Consider the following 5,618-nt stretch of genomic DNA (forward strand, 5'->3'; position numbering starts at 1 on the left):
ATGAAGAATTATCTTAAAAAAATAATTGGGAGAAATATATCTGAAGGTTTACATCAGATATTCATAGAATATTATAGTTCTTCAAGAAACTTTTAGCAACAATTGAAGAATTTCTAACAAATTCCAGCTTTAATAATACAAGATTCAGTCTGTAGGCAGAATAAATTTTCTTAGAACAAAATCATGTTGATGACATGATTTTCTTTCAAATAGCATCATCTCAAAGACATTTTTGCACGTGCACAAACAGTATGATCTCGAGCCTTCAAAATATGGTTGACTGAATTTAGTCATTGTGTATTAAAGTTTGTGGTACCTTTATCTTTTAGACTTCAAACTTGAAACTGTGAAAGTGAGGTTGTTTTTCTTTTCTCTGGTTGTCTAACAGAACAGGTATGCTGTATGTCCCTTTTCTATCAATCTCAGTTAAGAACATCCATTGTTGTCTGCCAGCTTTACCTTTGTATAATCTACCGACTCCTTGTTCTGCTGTTTACCATAGACATGAGCTGATGTTACCTCAAATGCTTTGGGCCAACATCAATTCATAATTGAAGATGATTATTTGAGGGAATGTTGGTTTTGATCATTCTTCTGTCTCTTGTCCAGCTGTAGCTGATAGTCAGGGAGAGGTCGTTAAAGATTTCGTAATTAGTGCTCTGTCATTTCCTCATTAATTCAATGGATTGCCAAGTCATCTTTGATCAAACAATTGAATCTCAATCGTTGAAACTAACACCCATCCATCCATCCATCCATCCACCCGTATGCGTGTGTGATCTATCGACAGGTTTAGGATGCTTCTCTCATTTTCTCTCCTGCTTTGCACTACCACTTGTCCCTGCTTCCCTCTTGAGAGCCATTTCTATCCCTCCTACCTTGCATCTCTCCATACATATATGCCACCCACCAAAACTCCATCCTCATCCAACACTCACTTCAGACACCTCTACCCACACCTCTTACCATTTGTCCCTCTCCTCCCTCACTCTAACGAAATTACTCACCTCCTCCTCCTCCTCCCCCCTCCTCCCTCAGCCACTGTCCACTTCTCTTTCTCACACTCATCCTCTTGTACTTTGAGAGTTTGCTCTGTTGCCTCGTCACTATCATCTTTATCTTCTTCCCAGCTTCCCTCACATATTACAGGATAGCTATAAATGTCTTCCACCATGGGACCCCCTATGCCTGTCCCTCTATCATACTTAAGCCTTTCAACACCTGGGATAAAGCCACCACTCCCTTGACCACCCAGTTGAGGTGGGGGACATTTTCTTGTCTTGCAGATTACTTGGTCACCTCACTCGTGGCAGTGTTATGGAAAAGCACCCAGGACACTCTGGTTGGGGTTAAGAAGGGCCAAAGTTAATATTGGAGCTTGATAGAGCCATGCAGCTTACCATCTTCTATAAAGGCATCCACCCATGACAATACAGAAGTTGGATGTGAAATATTTAAGAAGCTCACTTCCCAACCACATGGTTCCGGGTTCAGTTCCACTGAGCGGCACCTTGAGCAAGTGCCTTCCACTATAGTCTTGGGCCAACCAAAGCCTTGTGAGTGGATTTGATAAATAGAAACCAAAAGAAGCCTGTCACACACACACACATAAATATATATATATATATATATATATATACATACAAATAAAAGGGTGAAGGATTATTAATTTATTAATAATTAATAATTTTTACCAAGCACTTCGGTATGTAAAAACCATTATCGGTAAAGAACTTATTTAAAAGTTCTTTTAAATTTATAAACATAATTAAGGGATCAGCAACAGTTACTTCACCACATACCGAAGTTCAGAAATAGCAGCTAAAGTGCTGAAACTCCAACAGATAGCAGTACTTGTAACTCACAAAGGCAAAACAAGAAGAAAAACAACAAAACTAACCAGTCTTAGTTAATCAGACGCATTTCTGGATCAGAATATGCATTCTCGACCAAGCGACATCGTGCATCAATATAATATAAGCAGCATATTGCTTGTGACACACATGGGAATTTTTGAGGAAGGATAAGGACTGACTAGCCTACGTAAGTTTGGAAGTGCTGAATATTACCGGAATCTCTAGGGGTGGATGAATTGACTGGACCCCTCCCCCAAAAGTGTTGGGCCTTGTGCCTAGAGTAGAAAAGAATGTAAAGGTCAAAAGTTCAAAGCTTAGTCTAGTTTTTCAAAACTTAGTAATTGTTGGACGTGTCAACTTTTTTTATAATAGAATTGTTTTAAAGTTCAGAGAAGAATATAAGTAGGTGGTATATTTTGGCTGGTCAGCTTCTTTACTCAGTTTTTGTTATTTTGGGTATTTTCTGTTTGTATTTGGAAGATAGGGGTTGTTAGTCTGGCAGGACATAGTGCTGTTAAAGAGATTTGTTTTTTTTTGTGCTTTGATGTTCACAAGATGATGTGGGTAGGTGTAAAGGTTGTTGGTTTGCATGTTTCTCTCTGGGGGTTCATTGATCTTTAAGCAATTTGATTAATTTGTAGAAATTCTAACCTTTGTGTTTTATGGAAGCAAAGTTTGTGGGTTGCATGCTTATAACTATTTCTTCAATTCTGTTTCAAATGTGGGTACTTTTTGATATATTGTTTTAGGACCATGTATATATGTGAAAGAGTGGCATCATAAAAAGTGTGTAATATACTTGTATAAAAATGGGAATAAAATTTAATTCTAAAAATTGATTTAAAAATTTAAAATTTAACAAAAATATTAAAAAAAATATACATCATCATTTAACGTCCGTTTTCCATGCTGGCATGGGTTGGACGGTTTGGCAGGAGCTGGCAAGGCCAGGGGCCACACCAGATTCCATTGTCTATTTTGGCATGGGTTCTACAGTTGGATGCCCTTCCTAATGCCAACCACTTGGCAGAGTGGGCTGAGTGCTTTTTACATGGCACCAACAGTCACAGGCAGAGGTGGCTTTGCACCAGTTGAGGGATTAAAGGTAAAGAGGGGCAAGGATAGGGGTCTTGCTGGAGATTTGATACACGGATACCCCTTATTGGAAGAGAAAGGGGAGGAGTAAGTTGGAGAGTAAGATAAAGGGAGTGGGAGTGAGTCAGAGTGTAAGATAAAGGGAGTAAGAGAGAGAGATGGTGAAAATGTATTGAGACATGCCCTTAAGGGATATTGGGGGTGGGGTGAGAATAAGTGGGGGTGATACAGAGTGGTAATGACCATACATTATAAATAAATATATTTTAAGTCTCAGTAAATAAATGACTGCCTTCAATTTTGTCTATTTTATTTGAGGTTTTTCATATTTTCTTCTTTGCTTCTTTTACAATTAGTCTGGAACAATAAAATTCCTAAATTTATATCAGACATTTCCAGACCATCACCATTTCATTTTCAAGAATTTAATATATTTAGTGTCTGCTTTGTTTCTTATACACTCATGAAATTCATGTAGACTTTCTCTCTCCCAAACATGTGTTTTTCACTGATAGACTTCTACTGTCATCTGTTGATTTGTTGTGCTGGAAGTTTTTACGGAGAGATAGCCACATGTTAATTTTTCAGTGTTTGTTGTTTATGTATTTATTTTGTGTTGTGATATTAGTGTGGCAGAAATACATAAAAAAAGTTTGTTTTTATGTTTAGTTAGAATAAAAACAATTTTACATCAAACTGAAGGATTATTCAATACTTTTTGTAGAGATACATTTTTAGTATTCTGTTGTGTCTGGAGAGAGTCCTTCCCTTTTAATGCCTTATAATTTAACACACTCACCAATAAAGTTCCTACTCATTTACTTATTTATTTTTCTAAAATTTTTGTCGTGTCTTGCAACCTTTTCAATTGTTGTTGACTCTGTGAGTGTGTTAAATTATAAGGCACTAAAAGAGATGAATGACTCTCCCAAGACACAACAGAATATGCTTCAACACACGAAAGAATTATGTACACTCTGTAAGTGAAAAGATGAAAGAGGAGACACAAAGGTTTTCTTTTGAATTGTAATTAACCTTTATTTCACATTACAACAAATAGGCTTAAAAATAAAATAGAAAACATACAACAAAATATTTTGGTAAACAGAAATATTAAACTGAACAGTTTCAGTTGCATTGAAGAACTAGGTTTGGAATATGAATTTAGAAATTAACAATTCTTTGACTAAATACTGTGAATAATTTTGTGCAATTTTCAATAAATAGATTTGAATTATAAATAAAAGATAAAGAATAAAAATGAATATAAAAAAAAAAACATGACAAAAAAGACTGCAACAACTGTTGTTTTAAGGATCTTTGGAACGAAATACTGATTAGAAATAGAGCAAAAACCGTGTGGTTGCGGATGAGTTGCCAGCTCTTCTCCCATGTAACCTGGGAGAAGATTTCATGGTTGAAGTGAGCTGAGATTCACAACAATTTCCAGAAATCACATCCACTACGAAACAGGGTGTAGTTTATAGAAATGACACCCGAAATCAATTTACCTGGGTGTGTTTGGCAGCTCTACAATGTTTTATAACAACAACAATAATATTTATGGAATAACACACTGAAAGACAGAATATTTCATTTTGTCGTGACAAACAAAAATTTAATGGAATTTAACAAAAATTTTTTTATAAAGCTTCAATGCAAACTATTAACTATGAGAGTGTATACGAACACTTTACAGTTGTTTGTGTGTGTATAACACAATACATAGGTATATATGCCGGACACTGCACTTATGCATGTACTTGATACTACACGTGTGTGTACGACACTGCACACCTGTATGTGTGTGTGTGTGTATAGCACTACATATGTATGCATGCCACTGTACACATGTAGAACACACTCCACATGTATGTGCAGGTCACAGAACCTCTGAATGTGGGGTCGAAATAGCTTCTATGAACTAAACCTAAAATGTAAACAGTGAAGGCAAAAGAGAAGCTGGTAGTGCAGTGGTTTTTCTTACACACAAATCGAATGTTTACCTTTTGACAAACTAGAAAATATTTGTCACTTAAATATGCTGACTCATTTGTGTTCCACCCATATATTTATTGCTCTTTAAATTCATCTTTATGCTTCTATATAGCCACATATCTTTATACACACATTCTTGTATGTATGTATGTACATAGACACACACACACCTGCATATAAATACATCTGTTCCCAGAAAATGTCTGTTAAACTGAGAAAAGATTTAAGAAATAATCCTATTGATTTTTTTTTTTTTTTTTTTTTTTTTTTTCCATCTCAGTCCTTTTGTCCCATCAGTAAGATGTCTTCTCATTCCCTTTACAGTAGACTTGTTGGATATTTTGACTTCAGACCAAATCTTAAAATGGGAGAACCCGATGACACCAGTGATTGTTAATCAGATGTCACAAGTCAAGAAGCTCTATTTCAATACAGCAACAATGTTTTACAAAACTCTTTAGACTTCTAATAGAGGAATTCAATGTGCATGGAACTGGACATGGGAAATCAATGTCGAATATTGCCAACAGAGCCAAAATACTCTTTGTTTTCAATGAAAGGCAATCGATCTTAGCGAACCATTAGAAAAGAATATTTAAAATATGAAATTTTATGAATAAATAATTTAAGTTAAGAATTCCTCTTCTAAAATAGTTGAAACAGTTCTTA

This window comes from Octopus bimaculoides, chromosome 1 (assembly GCF_001194135.2).
Source record: "Octopus bimaculoides isolate UCB-OBI-ISO-001 chromosome 1, ASM119413v2, whole genome shotgun sequence".
Lineage (NCBI taxonomy): Eukaryota > Metazoa > Mollusca > Cephalopoda > Octopoda > Octopodidae > Octopus > Octopus bimaculoides.